This window comes from Peromyscus maniculatus, chromosome 18 (genome assembly GCF_049852395.1).
Source record: "Peromyscus maniculatus bairdii isolate BWxNUB_F1_BW_parent chromosome 18, HU_Pman_BW_mat_3.1, whole genome shotgun sequence".
Classification (NCBI taxonomy): domain Eukaryota; kingdom Metazoa; phylum Chordata; class Mammalia; order Rodentia; family Cricetidae; genus Peromyscus; species Peromyscus maniculatus.
In genome coordinates this window covers 8,009,714-8,022,444 of record NC_134869.1, presented here as the reverse complement: position 1 = coordinate 8,022,444, position 12,731 = coordinate 8,009,714, and the positions used below count along the sequence as shown (strand labels likewise).

At 43.2% G+C, this 12,731-nt stretch overlaps 1 long non-coding RNA gene across 2 annotated transcripts; it reads left to right on the top strand.

Annotated features, from left to right (window-relative positions):
• Positions 1 to 725: 725 nt before the first annotated feature.
• LOC143269291 (uncharacterized) lies at positions 726 to 9,129 on the top strand. Of its 2 annotated transcripts, XR_013045690.1 has the most exons (5): positions 726 to 989; positions 1,558 to 1,631; positions 3,541 to 6,664; positions 6,789 to 7,517; positions 8,908 to 9,129. It is a non-coding gene; the product is annotated as an uncharacterized LOC143269291 (long non-coding RNA). The 2 variants fall into 2 exon arrangements; XR_013045689.1 differs by having other exon boundaries at positions 727 to 989; positions 3,541 to 7,517.
• Positions 9,130 to 12,731: the final 3,602 nt, after the last annotated feature.

Genomic DNA, 12,731 nt, shown 5'->3' with positions numbered 1-12,731 from the left:
GAAGGAAAGAAAATGTTTTTTTTTAATTTTTCAATTGTTTTTGGACCATAAATGACTGTATCTGAAGTCACATAAAGAAAAAACAAAACTAAGATTTGAATGCTGTATGTAAATTCTTGCCAAGTCTCTTCTTCTCATTAAATTAGCATCAAAACTCAAGGGGAAAAACTAAGCTCCAAAAATGAAAAACAAATAACAAACATTTTTTTCTGAAATGTCTACAACGGGAGTGTGAATGAACTTTCCAACTTTCAGTGATTGCTACTGGGAATGTGTCATATTATCTGACAAGTGGGGAGTCATGAAGGAATCAGGAAGGACGAAAGGCAGGGACTTTCTGCTTTCCTGCAAAAAGAGACATTCTACCTGCAGCCATGCAAAACACGAAACCATCTGCATGGAGGAACAGTTCTACAGAGCTGGGCATGTAGCTGCATTCTACAGCACTAGCTCAGTGGAAAGGAGGTCCTGAGTGAAAGCTCTGACACCTCATGGGCCTGCAGGAGGAGAGCTAAACAGGGGTCCAGGGTCATTTTCAGTAAGGACTGGTAGACATTGTCATATTAGTTAGTGCTTTCTGAGGCAGTTATGTGGGTGATATTGTGTTCCCCAGTATATTGTGTACCCTAATAAGTTTATCTGGGGTCAGAGAACAGAACAGCCACTAGACAGACATAGAAGCCAGAAAATGGTGGCACTCACACCTTTAATCCTAGCCTTCTGGAGGCAAAGATCCATCTGGATCTCCATGAGTTCAAGGCCACACTGGAAACAGCCAGGCATAGTGACTCACACCTTTAATCCCAGGAAGTGAGCTTTGAATCCCAGGAAGTGATGGCATAAAGCAGAAAGGTATATAAGGCATGAAAACCAGGAACTAGGGTGGTTAAGCTTTAGGCTTTTGAGCAGCAGTTCAGCTGAGATCCATTTGGATGAGGAGTCAGAAGCTTCCAGTCAGAGGAAACAGGATCAGCTGAAGAACTGATGAGGTGAGGTGAGGTGGTGTGGCTGTGGCTTGTTCTGTTTCTCTGATCTTCCATCATTCACCTCCCCCCCTCAAAAAAAGCTGGGGGTGGTGGCACACACCTTTAATCCCAGCACTCGGGAGGCAGAGCCAGGCAGCTCTCTGTGAGTTCGAGTCCAGCCTGGGTTACCAAGTGAGTTCCAGGAAAGGTGCTAAGCTACACAGAGAAAACCTGTCTCTAAAAACAAACAAACAAACCACACACACACACACACACACACACACACACACACACACACACACAATCTGCAGGGAACCATGACAGCAACTTTGAAATCTTCAAAAGGATCATGGGACCCCACAAAGATGATTCCACATGGACTATGGTAAAGCCATTAAACTGATTAACACTACAGAGAGATCAATTTTGGACTACAAACTGTTCAGGACAATTTCAAGATGACTAGCTGAGAGGATCTAGATTCACAGACAACTTGAGCAAGGAATTGAAACAAGCCCTGCACTTTCCTATTATACAGCGACTGGACAAATGATACAGGACTTGATACTTAACCTAAAAATTTTTTTTTCAGGATCCCCTAAAGATGTCTTCACTCCCAGAAAGCAGGAAGTAATTTTAAGAAAACGACACCCACATTCCCAAGAGGTGGGATGGGAGGTTTTTGGTTGTTTAATGAGTTATAGATATTGTCATTGTTTATGATGGTTGGTTACAAGTTGTTAATTGTTAACAGTCAGGAAAAAAGCTGAACAAGGAGATTAGATTCAGAGTTCTTGTTTAAAAAAGAAAAAAGAGAATATAGATATGAGGAGGATCATTGAATCTACACTGAGAAAAAAGATAAAGAAATAATAGGATAAATGGGTAGATCATTGAATCTACTCTAAAAAGAAAAAAGGGGAAGATATAAAAATGACAAAAGGTAGATTATTGAATCTATTATGAAAAGAAAGAAGAGAGAACATGGATAGGATAAGATATAAAGGAAGATTATTGAATCTCCTTTTTAAAAGGAATTATTTGTTTTAAATAGGATCAGTAATGAAATTTTTTTCTGAGTTTATCAAATGTTAATGGACTGGACATTGTTATATATTAATGGAATTTTTCATCTGCATCTGTCAAATGTTAATGGACTAGACAACGTTAATGTAATTCTTGACTGTATATATTGTATATACTTATTGGATATAGTTTTTCTTGTATTAGTTATAAGCTTCTTAATTTTAGCCAAAAAAGGGGAAATATGGGTGATATGGTCCCCAATATATTATGTACCCTAATAAATTTATCTGGGGTCCGAGAACAGAACAGCCACTAGACAGACACAGAGGCCAGAAAATGGTGGCACTCACATCTTTAATCCTAGCCTTCTGGAGGCAGAGATCCATTCGGATCTCTGTGAGTTCAAGGCCACACAGGAAATACCCAGGCATGGTGACTCACACCTTTAATCCCAGGAAGTGATGGCAGAAAGCAGAAAGGTATATAAGGCATGAAAACCAGGAACTAGGGTGGTTAAGCTTTAGGCTTTTGAGCAGCAGTTCACCTGAGATCTATTTGGATGAGGACTCAGAAGCTTCCAGTCTGAGGAAACAGGATCAGCTGAAGAACTGATGAGGTGAGATGAGGTGGTGTGGCTGTGACTTGTTCTGTCTCTCTGATCTTTCAGCGTTCACCACAATACCTGGCTCTGGCTTTATTTTTATTAATAAGAACTTTTAAGATTCGTGCTACACAGTTAGAATAAGAAACGTATGTAAATGCATACTAGTACCATGCCACAATATAGTCTGTGAAACTACCAGTGACTGACAGAAAGGATGATACAATACAAACCAAAATGAGAAAAGACACAAGATTTCCCCATATTTAAAAAAAAATCTAAAACTTTCCTGTCTGTGGAGATACACTGAGATGGGAAATGAATTGTTATTCTTTTTACATATAAAGCAAAAATACCTACTTTGCTTTTTTCATGTAACCCAGCATCCAGTACCAAAAAATGCCTTCTTCCTCCAAGTGTTCCAATCTCTATTTATCCTGGCCTCAGACCCAAGCACAGCAGAGAATGCTAGAAGCCCAGGATTCTACAGAGCGTGTGGTGTAACACGAATCTTATAAGTACTTATTAATAAAAATAAAAAAAAAAACCTAGAGCCAGGTATTGGGTGAACGCTGGAAGATCAGAGAAGCAGAACAAGCCACAGCTAACCTCACCTCGCCAGTTCCTCAGCTGATCCTGTTTCCTCAGACTGGAAGCCTCTGAGTCCTCATCCAGAATGGATCTCAGCTGAACTGCTGCTCAAAAGCCTAAAAGCTTAACCAGGCTTCTAGTTCCTGGTCTTCATGCCTTATATACCTTTCTGCTTCCTGCCATCACTTCCTGGGATTAAAGGCATGAGTCATCATGCCTGGCTGTTTCCAGTGGGGCTTTAAACTCACAGAGATCTGGATGGATCTCTGCCTCTGGAATGCTAGGATTAAAGGCGTGTGCTACCAATGCCTAACCTCTATGTTTAATATTGTGGCTGTTCTGTTCTCTGACCCCCAGAGAAGTTTATTGGGGTGAACAATATATCAACAACAGTGTGGTGATCTGGAAGAAGCTTTGGTAGCTGTCATACTCATACTTTTGGATGAAGAAAGAAAGCAGCCAGACTCACTGGCTCAAAACCTTGGCACTATAAGAAGGGAGGCAAGAAAAAAGACTGTCCATGTGTCTGAAGCCAGAATGAGATGCACAGTCAGTTCTAGAACAACAGGTGCTACAGAAACAAGCCTATCTCAGGAAAACAATAGACGAGAAGAAGAAAAAACATCCAGAGGTAGGCGAGTCTGGGCAGCAGAAGAGCAACCGAGGCTTGACAGAGGGAACATGCACAGCCTGACTCACCATCAGCCCCTCGGCTGTTTGCTTCTCCCAGCAACTTCCAATTACAAGCATCTTCATGAGGAACAGAAGACCACTGCTCCTGGAACTTCACATTAATTCGCCCATGAGTGTGTAAGGATGCAGTGTCAAGCGGCTCCAAGGATGAAATCTTACAAAGAAGGGATGAAAAGCAGAGAAGACAGTCCTTCCTTAGTGTGTGCTGTCCCAGGCTGGACTCCAGAAAGAAAGCCAAAGAGTAGCGTCTTGGAGCTCATCATCCAATGTGCACTCAATGCACTCAGCCCTGCCCTTCAACACAGCCATAAAGGAGCCCTTAATTCTCTTCTTTGAGTCATGCAAAGATGCTGACAGCCCATAAATAAGATCAACTGAAAGAGTTTCTCATCTGAGTCCCTCAATCTAGGTGCTCCTCTCCTTCCTGTCCAAGGCTACTGACTGTATGTACAGTATATGGTGATGGGACACTTTCTGTTGGAATGTGACACATCATATGCACTTTATACACATTTTCATCAGTGAACCATAAAAGAACTGCCATGATACATAGGCTAGACATCATGGGAAGCAAGACTTCCATGCCAGGATTGCCTCCTTTCACTAGCCCACACCTCAGCCTCCATGGCTACTGTTGGTCTCCTGGCATCCTCTCCAACCAACCCCATCCTTTAGCTTGGAATCTGACCTTGCCATTGGCTGCTGCCTGATTTACGACATCAATCTCCCTGTAACCCTACCAGCACCTGCTAGAATCTTTCTGTTTCCACAGTGATGCACAGGTTTGGATCATCACAGGTAAGCTGTGACCACTGACCAGTGAGTGCTGTCTGGTATTGGACACACTGGCCACTAGGTCAGCTCATGAGACAAGGAGAACCAATGATCTAGCGCCATTGTACTGTGGATTGCTGATACTATCCCTCTGACCATGTCGGTAAGGAAAGAAACTTTACAAAGTGTTGTGGATCCCTTCTCCCAGTTATTTTTACTACACTTTTAAATCTTTGTTTAATGGGGATACTATTGATGTTGATATAGCTATCTCAAGTCAAATGCCAGATTTAGCTTTGGTTATTACTAGGTATGTGATTTTGGACAGACAGTTTACTCTCAAGTGTTTTCCATTCACCTCAAGGAGATAAGAGTGTCTCCATGCTCTGGGCTCTGTATTGTCAAGTCTTAAGAGGCAAGTAAACAGGGAATAAAATCAGGCCCATCTTGATGGTGCTAAACTCAAGAGACCCTGGGAACATGAAGAAGGTATGCAGAGATCTAGCACTCAATACCATGAATAGGACAGACTCCCTCCACTACTTTTAACTTATTATGTCAAATTCAGGGATATTCCAAAAGTAATGTTCACACCAGGAATGGTGGCACACACCAGTAATCACAGCATGCAGAGCTTGAAGGGATGAAGGTCCCTTCAAGTCTAGGATGTTCTACACTGGCCTGTCTCCACACTCACCAAATAAATGTTAAACATAGACAGAGAGAATGGCTGCCATGTTTTGGAGTTACTTGGACTTCCCTGGATGAAAAAAGGAAAGTGGAAAAGATTAAGAGGGCTGTGGGTTCTGAAAAGGGCAGTTATTGTAGTGGAAGAAATATCGAGGGAGTTACATGAAAGACAGACTCACAGTAAATGGGGGAAGGGAGAAAACCTGGTACTCAGGGTTAGAAAATCTAAAAGTACAAGAAGGCACTCCAGAGATGCCCTGGAGGTACACAAAGGCAGTTTGGAACAGAATGCTTCAGACAACAACAGATTTTAAATCCAAGGCACAAGGCATTGCCATTTCCCGAGCCATGTTTAGGCAAGCACACTGCTGGGATTAGTCTGGGCAAAGGTTCGCTGTCACGTATGGAAAACAGTATCCTGCTCTGGTCCCTGGCTCTCACGCTCCACGAAGCCCATGTTCCGCAATATTCCCCACATCTTACATGCATGGGTGGTGTTGGATGTTATCAAGTGTGACTGGGCACTCCACATATAGCTGTTGTCTGCACAAGGACAACTGATAGGTGTGGAGGCGGTTCTCACAAGGATGCCTCACTAGAAGAGTTTAAAAAATTAACAGTTACTGAGGAACTCTTTAAGAACAATTTTTAACCAACAGTTAAACTGAGAAACAATCTTATTCAGAGATGAACCCCAAAATACATTAGCAATCTCAAGAGGTCTCAGTAAACGGGTGCAAAAAAAGAAAGAAAAATATCAGCAGGTTACATTCATGAAGTCATATATGCATATGTGTTTAATGGTTATATAAATAATAAGAGGTCATAAAGTATACAAGGAATGGACCAGGAAGGGTAATTAGCTAAATACAGTACCTATCTATGAAATTCCTGAGTTATCATTTCATAGTAGTGTCAAGCCAAGTGGACATGGCATGTGCCTTCTGCACCAGCTCTTGGGAGGCAGAGGCAGGGCAATGTGTGTGATTTCCAGGCCGGACTGGTCTAGGTGGAGAGACACTGTCTCTCTCTGTAGAGCAGGAACTGCTCCAAACAGGCTGAAGGCACAGGCGTGAGAAGCTGTCTAAGGTTCTCCCACCTCTAAACACTTCCGTTTCCTGCCTCTGAACACAGTTGTGAAGCAGTGTCACAGCAGGGATAAGAACAAGGCAATGCAGGCCAAGGAAGGGCAGTGTCCAGATCAGAGCAAGGGTCCAAGTGGATCAACTAGGAATTCCATACCCACACAGGAAGAACAAGCAGTTCATCGAATGAGTGTCATCCTATCCAGTACCAATGATCATTCTGAACCATTTTCTTTGGGGTATGTGAGGGAACGTAGGTCTTAGACTCTCCCAGGCTGTAAAACTGGAGATAACACAGCTCGTCACAGGAAGCTACAAAGCTTTCATCTCACCATTTTTCCACTGTCCTCTTGCTTCTTACAGAAAATTTCTTTGGGACAGAATGTGCTCTGCCACCCTCTGTGTCTCTGCTGAGGAAGGCCACACCCTCAGCAGGAAGTGTGGGCAACTTCTCCAGGGTCTTGAACCCAGCTGTGAGTTCAGCATGGCTCCTGGCATCGGACTCCAGCACTTGTTGCCAGCAGCTCATGGACAGTGCCTACCCCTACCAAGGAGTTAGCACGAACATGCTGACTTCGCTGACTGACCAGAGCCTGATCTCTGCCTCGGCACTCTCCTGTCCAGGTGTTCTCCAGTGGGATCTCACAGGAAGCACTGACAGGAAGGGGGGTCTATCCCTGGACTTCACTGTAACTGTCACTGACCAGAATACCACTCTCCCTGCCTGTCTATAGCAGTCCGAGTGATAATATTTTAGATCCCAATTCCTTAGTCCTTTCCTATCCAACACTGTCTGCTAGTCTTGTCCAGGCCACACCACTAGAGGTGCCAAAGCAAGGATATAGCCTGGCACCTTCCCACCTGGAAGGCAGTCAGCTCTATGACTATGGCCACAACAGTCTGTGACCGCAATGGCTGGAGGATTCGGGCAGTGTTGATGACTCTGTGTCCTACCCTGGGAGTCCCACCCTACCACCAGAGATGGTGATGGTGCTAAAGGAGATTCAGCCAGCAAATGTCCAAACCATTTCTCCACCTCTGCCATCTACAATCCCACACCTGCTCAAGCCATGCCAGACAGCAGTCTTCAAGGTGAGTAAAGCCAGGAGGGGAAGGAGTGAGATCCACACTCAAAGGAGACTCAGATCTTCCTTTTAGCGTTGGATGTCCACACACAGGAAGAACGGGAGTCCTGGCAGGTTAGCTTTGGCTCTGGCTCACCATCCTCATCTTCATTCTCTATAATGAGAGACAATGCAAGACAGTGAGTGACAGCCATACTTCATTATGTTCAAGGCATGTGCCAAAGGACACATGTCACTGCCCAAACTAAGCAGTCCCATGCACCAATACAATACAGTCACCTCCTTCCTAATCTATTTCTTGGGATTCTTGAAGACAGCAAGAATTTTCTGGTTTGGTAACACTTGATTTTTCCTGAGTTGAAATCGGACTCCAGAGCAATGCAACTCTGAATCTGTCCTGGAGGAAATGTTCCTTCCATATTCCAAGTGTCTGTTGTGAAATTATAGTGAGAGTCTGGTGGACCTGTGGAATACTGCTAAGTGGGGGCAGAGTCTCTCTCTCTCTCTCTCTCTCTCTCTCTCTCTCTCTCTCTCTCTCTCTCTCTCTCTCTCTCTCTCTCTCCTCTTCTCTCTCGCTCTCTCTCTATCTCTTTCTTGCTCTCTCTTTTCTTTTTCTTTCTCTTTCTCTGTGGTTCTCTCTCTCTCTCTCCTCTTCTCTCTCTCTCCCTCTCCCCTCTTCTCTCTCTGTCTCTCTTTCTCTCTCTATCTCTTTCTTGCTCTCTCTTTTCTTTTTCTTTCTCTTTCTCTGTGGTTCTTCAGCAGTGACCCAAGTCCATGATCATGTTGATGTGTTCTCTACTATAAAGTCACACTCAAGCTTAAAGATTTCACCTTCTTAAATTAATTTTCATGTCACTTATAAAAAGTCTGTGAAATGGGAGCTCAAGGAAAGTCAGGGTTCTTGAACTCCTTTCAGGAATGTGGAGCTGGGTTTGGATACCTAAACCCACACAAAAATTCATGCTTCTGGGAGCTTATGCGTGATACCATAAACAGAAAGAAGCGGGCAGAGATGAGTAAGTTTTGAAAATTATGGACCAAACTGCCTAATAGCAAACTTCTAAGAAATGAGAGGTACAGTTTCCAAGACAAAAGGGAGGGTAACTGGACCAAACACCAAGGGAAAGCTTTCACCTCCTCCCATGATTACTACACATGTACACACTGCCCAAACAGGAAGGAACCCGCAAGCATCTGAGAAAACATGATATTGCATGGTCACCAGAAACACCTGAGGAGTTACTAGGTCTCCAGAAAGAGGGGCTGCCCTCGCTACTCAAGCCGAGCTCATAGGAATGCCCGTCCCACTGCTACAGGAGCCTGAGTGCTGAGGTGCGCTGAACGGAGGGGAGCATCTCACTTACCAGGCACTGACTGCTTCCTTGACTCTTTTGCAGTGGTGGAAATGGAGAGGTCCCTGGGATTGACACCTTCAGGCCAGACACTGTCTGCTGCAGAGTCCAAACCTCTGCAAGCCTGCTCCCAGGATGTACAGATGAAGACACCACTTGTTGACAGGGACAGGTCATTGACTGGCCTCATTCACAGTCCTTCAGAATTCCTGGACTTCTCTCCAGCTCCAAGCCTGGAACAAACAGAGAATAAAAATGTGGAAGAGATGACTGCTGAGCAATCAACGCCTCTGGACACCTATGAGGGCACAAAAGTAAACCAAGACCCATCACACCTCCCTTTCACACACCCTGACATGCAGCAGCCCCTGAACTACACTGATGCTGGGAGCCTAAGGCAGAAGCTAGCTTCTGATAATGCCACCCTGGGAAGGGAAAGACAGAGACAGAGAGGGGGAGACAGAAGGAGAAAGAGAGGTTGAGAGAAGGAGAAATATTTGATTCAGTCCATTGCTATGACTTCATATGACCCGATTTGTCTCCTGAATGTTGTGTTTCCAAAGTTAGGGATTCAACATGTGATCTTTAAATTAAATAACTGATTAATTTTGGTCTGGGGGATGGGATCTAAACCTTTGCACATGCTAGAATAGGCCTTTACCACTGAGCCACATCCCTGGCACTCTTCATTTTTATCCTCTGTGGAGTCCAGTCTATACTGGAACTCACAGTCTTCCTCCCTCTGTCTTCCACAGGCTGGGACTGAGGTGTGCAATCATTCCTGGAGACACATGAATTTTGAGGGATCATAGTTCTGGCAGCCTACACATGACAGCCAGAGTGCCCCACAGTATCATGTTAGTCCATTCACAGGAATTCAACACATCACCACTTGCAAAGATAGCTTGTTCTACATATCTAGTATGCTATTACTCCACTCTACAAAATTTAAAAATTATTCTCTAGTGTCTTTGGATATCCGGTATCCACTGGCCACCACTCTTTCCATAATCTGTGACAGTCATTAAGCTAAATCATCTTATTTAATCCTTTAAAATTTATGGAACTCAGATGTCCTCCTCATTTTCTTGGCAAGGCTATTCCCACTCAGAAAGAGACCCCAAGTCCTGTGCGCTCCCCATACCTCCAGGTTCTGCCTGCTTCTGCAGTCGGTACCCTTGGTGACTCTCCACGGTGCCCTGATGACTTCTGTCCTGATAATGAAGTCAGGGACCACCATGTACACTATTAATTAACAAGACAGTCAACATACACCACTGTGGTGAGAATTCTCTGCGGGATGCGATTCTCTAGGTAGAAGGCTGCTTTCTCCGAAGATGGACAGCAGATATGAAAGAGAAGTGAGAGCATTTTCTTGACTATCTGTGTAAACACCATGTTAACAACTGAGAAGGATATATTTTTCTCTGTTTTTTTGAGTCTAAATTATCATACATTCTTGACATTCATAAACATATATGTAAATATTCTTTAAGACAAAGATAAACGTCTTTCCTTGAACCAGGCTATTTGGTTCTCCCCTAAGATGATTTAAGGCTTCAAAATGAACCAACAGAAATACAAAGTAATATTTAGCATACATGACATAATATCCCTGAAATCTCATGCTGTGGGTCCTCCACTAGGTTAGGCTGAAATGCCAAGCAGGCTTTTTTTTTTTTTTTTTTTAAGTGTATTTTTCTTCTTGCCACAGGGTGGCAGGTTTGTCCTTAAAAATGGAGCTTCCATACAACCATTTGCTAATTTTTTTTCCTTTCCATGACTAATAGAAGCTAGAAGTCACTGGGAATGGCGTCTTCCTTTTCTTCTCTTTGGTTGGGTCCCCTGGTGACAGTTTTCTCTGGTTTCTTTCTGAGCAGCAGGCCTTCAGGTGAGGGGGTGATGACTTCCTGTGTGCTGAATCTGGACCTCCAGGAGACAGGAGAAATTTTCCTTGCCTCTCTTTCCTGGTAGGACAGATCATCCTCAGGGCCAGCTGGGGCATGTGGCTCCTGCCCTGTGACCCTGTGAATGCATGGCCTCTTTCGAATGACATCTCTATGGATGCTCAAACCACAGAGATCAGGCTGACACCTGTCTTCTCTCTTCATGTTCCCATGTTTATTTATACTAATAATCCTTAAATTCCCAGCCCTTTACTTCCCAGATAAGAGATCAACATTTATCTACATCCCTACCCCCAGGTCCACTTTTTCACAGGACAGTAGAGAAAGGTCCCATTCCCAGTGCTCATAATCACTGCAGCCAAGTACCCATTTGCCACCTGGTGGTCGCTTTCTTCTCTTTGATACTATTCAGAGTCACCATGAAAACAAACCTCTGAACTGTCTGTGGGAAATATTTTAAATTAAGTTAATTAAAGTGGAGAGACCCATCCTAAATGTAGGCAGCACCTACCCACGAACTAGGGTCCCAGGGTGACCTAAAAGAGAAGCAACTGAGTTCCTGCATTCCTGTCTCTCTGCTTCCAGTCTGCAGGTGTCATGTGCCCAGCTAGCTGCTCTGACTTCTCTGCCATGACAGACCACACTGCTTGCAGTGTAAGCTGGAATTAATCTGCACCCTGTAGCAAGAATCTTAAAAGTTCTTATTAATAAAATCAAACCTGGAGCCAGGTATTGGGGTGAACACTGGATGATCAGAGAGACAGAACAAGCCACAGCTAAACTCACCTGGGCAACTTCTCAGCTGATCTTGTTTCCTCGGACTGGAAGCCTCTGAGTCCTCATATCCGAATGGCTCTCAGCTGAACTGCTGCTAGAAGCCTGAAAACTTAACCAGCCAAATGCTTACCCAGGCCAAATGCTTAACCAACCAAATGCTTCTAGTTTCTGGTCCTCACGCCTTATATACCTTTCTGCTTTCTACCATCACTCCCTGGAATTAAAGACTTGCTTTCTGGGATTAAAGGCGTAAGTCACGTATCCTTGAACAGATGGATTTCTGCCTCTGGAATGCTAGGATTAAAGGCGTGTGCTACCACTGCCTATTCTAAGTATCTAGTGGCTTTTCTGTTCTCCGACCCCAGATAACTTTATTAGGGTACACAATATTTTGGGGAACACAATACCATCACAGCACCCCCTTAATTTGCATTTTGTAACGTATTTATCACATCAACCAGAACTATTGTGACTGTACAAGAGCTAATTTAATACAAATTCAATAATGTCCCCCAAGTGTAGAATAATTTTGTATCAAAATTCTAGAATTATATTTGCATATTAGAAAACATAAATCTAGGATCTGCTTGGCTGAATGTGTCCTGACTCACTTTCTCCTCTATTTTGTGAACACATACAAAGTTTTAATTAAATATTTAATTTCTTTAAAATTAATTTACTATATTTGAGGTCATTGAGTTTCCTACAAAGAATGGTTTGTACTGACTCCTAGGTCCGGGCAGAGGTCAATGTAATTCTGTGGTCATGGGTCAGGCTAGGTGCTTAAAAGCCAGTTGAGACAGTCTTTACACCATAACCAGGGGGGGACACAGCCTGATAATGTTTGTTATGTCATTACTAACTCCCACTGAGGCAAGCTTCCTGGTGACAAAAGTTTATTACATTCAAAAAATGAGTCTCTGTTTAATGTAGCTTAAAAACCATTCATCAGTGTTCTAAGAATGTTCAGTTCAGATGGAAATGCCTGTCATACTGAATCTTGTATAATTTGGATAACATTATAAAATTCTGAGTAAAATATACATTAATTCAGTGAATTAATACTAGATATTAAATTAAAAATCTGATGTAAACTTATTCCATCTGTCTTCTGAGCTGTTCTTTATTAGATTTTCATGAAGATTAAAATTAATTAGGTTTATAATGAAAGGATATTGTGTGCTT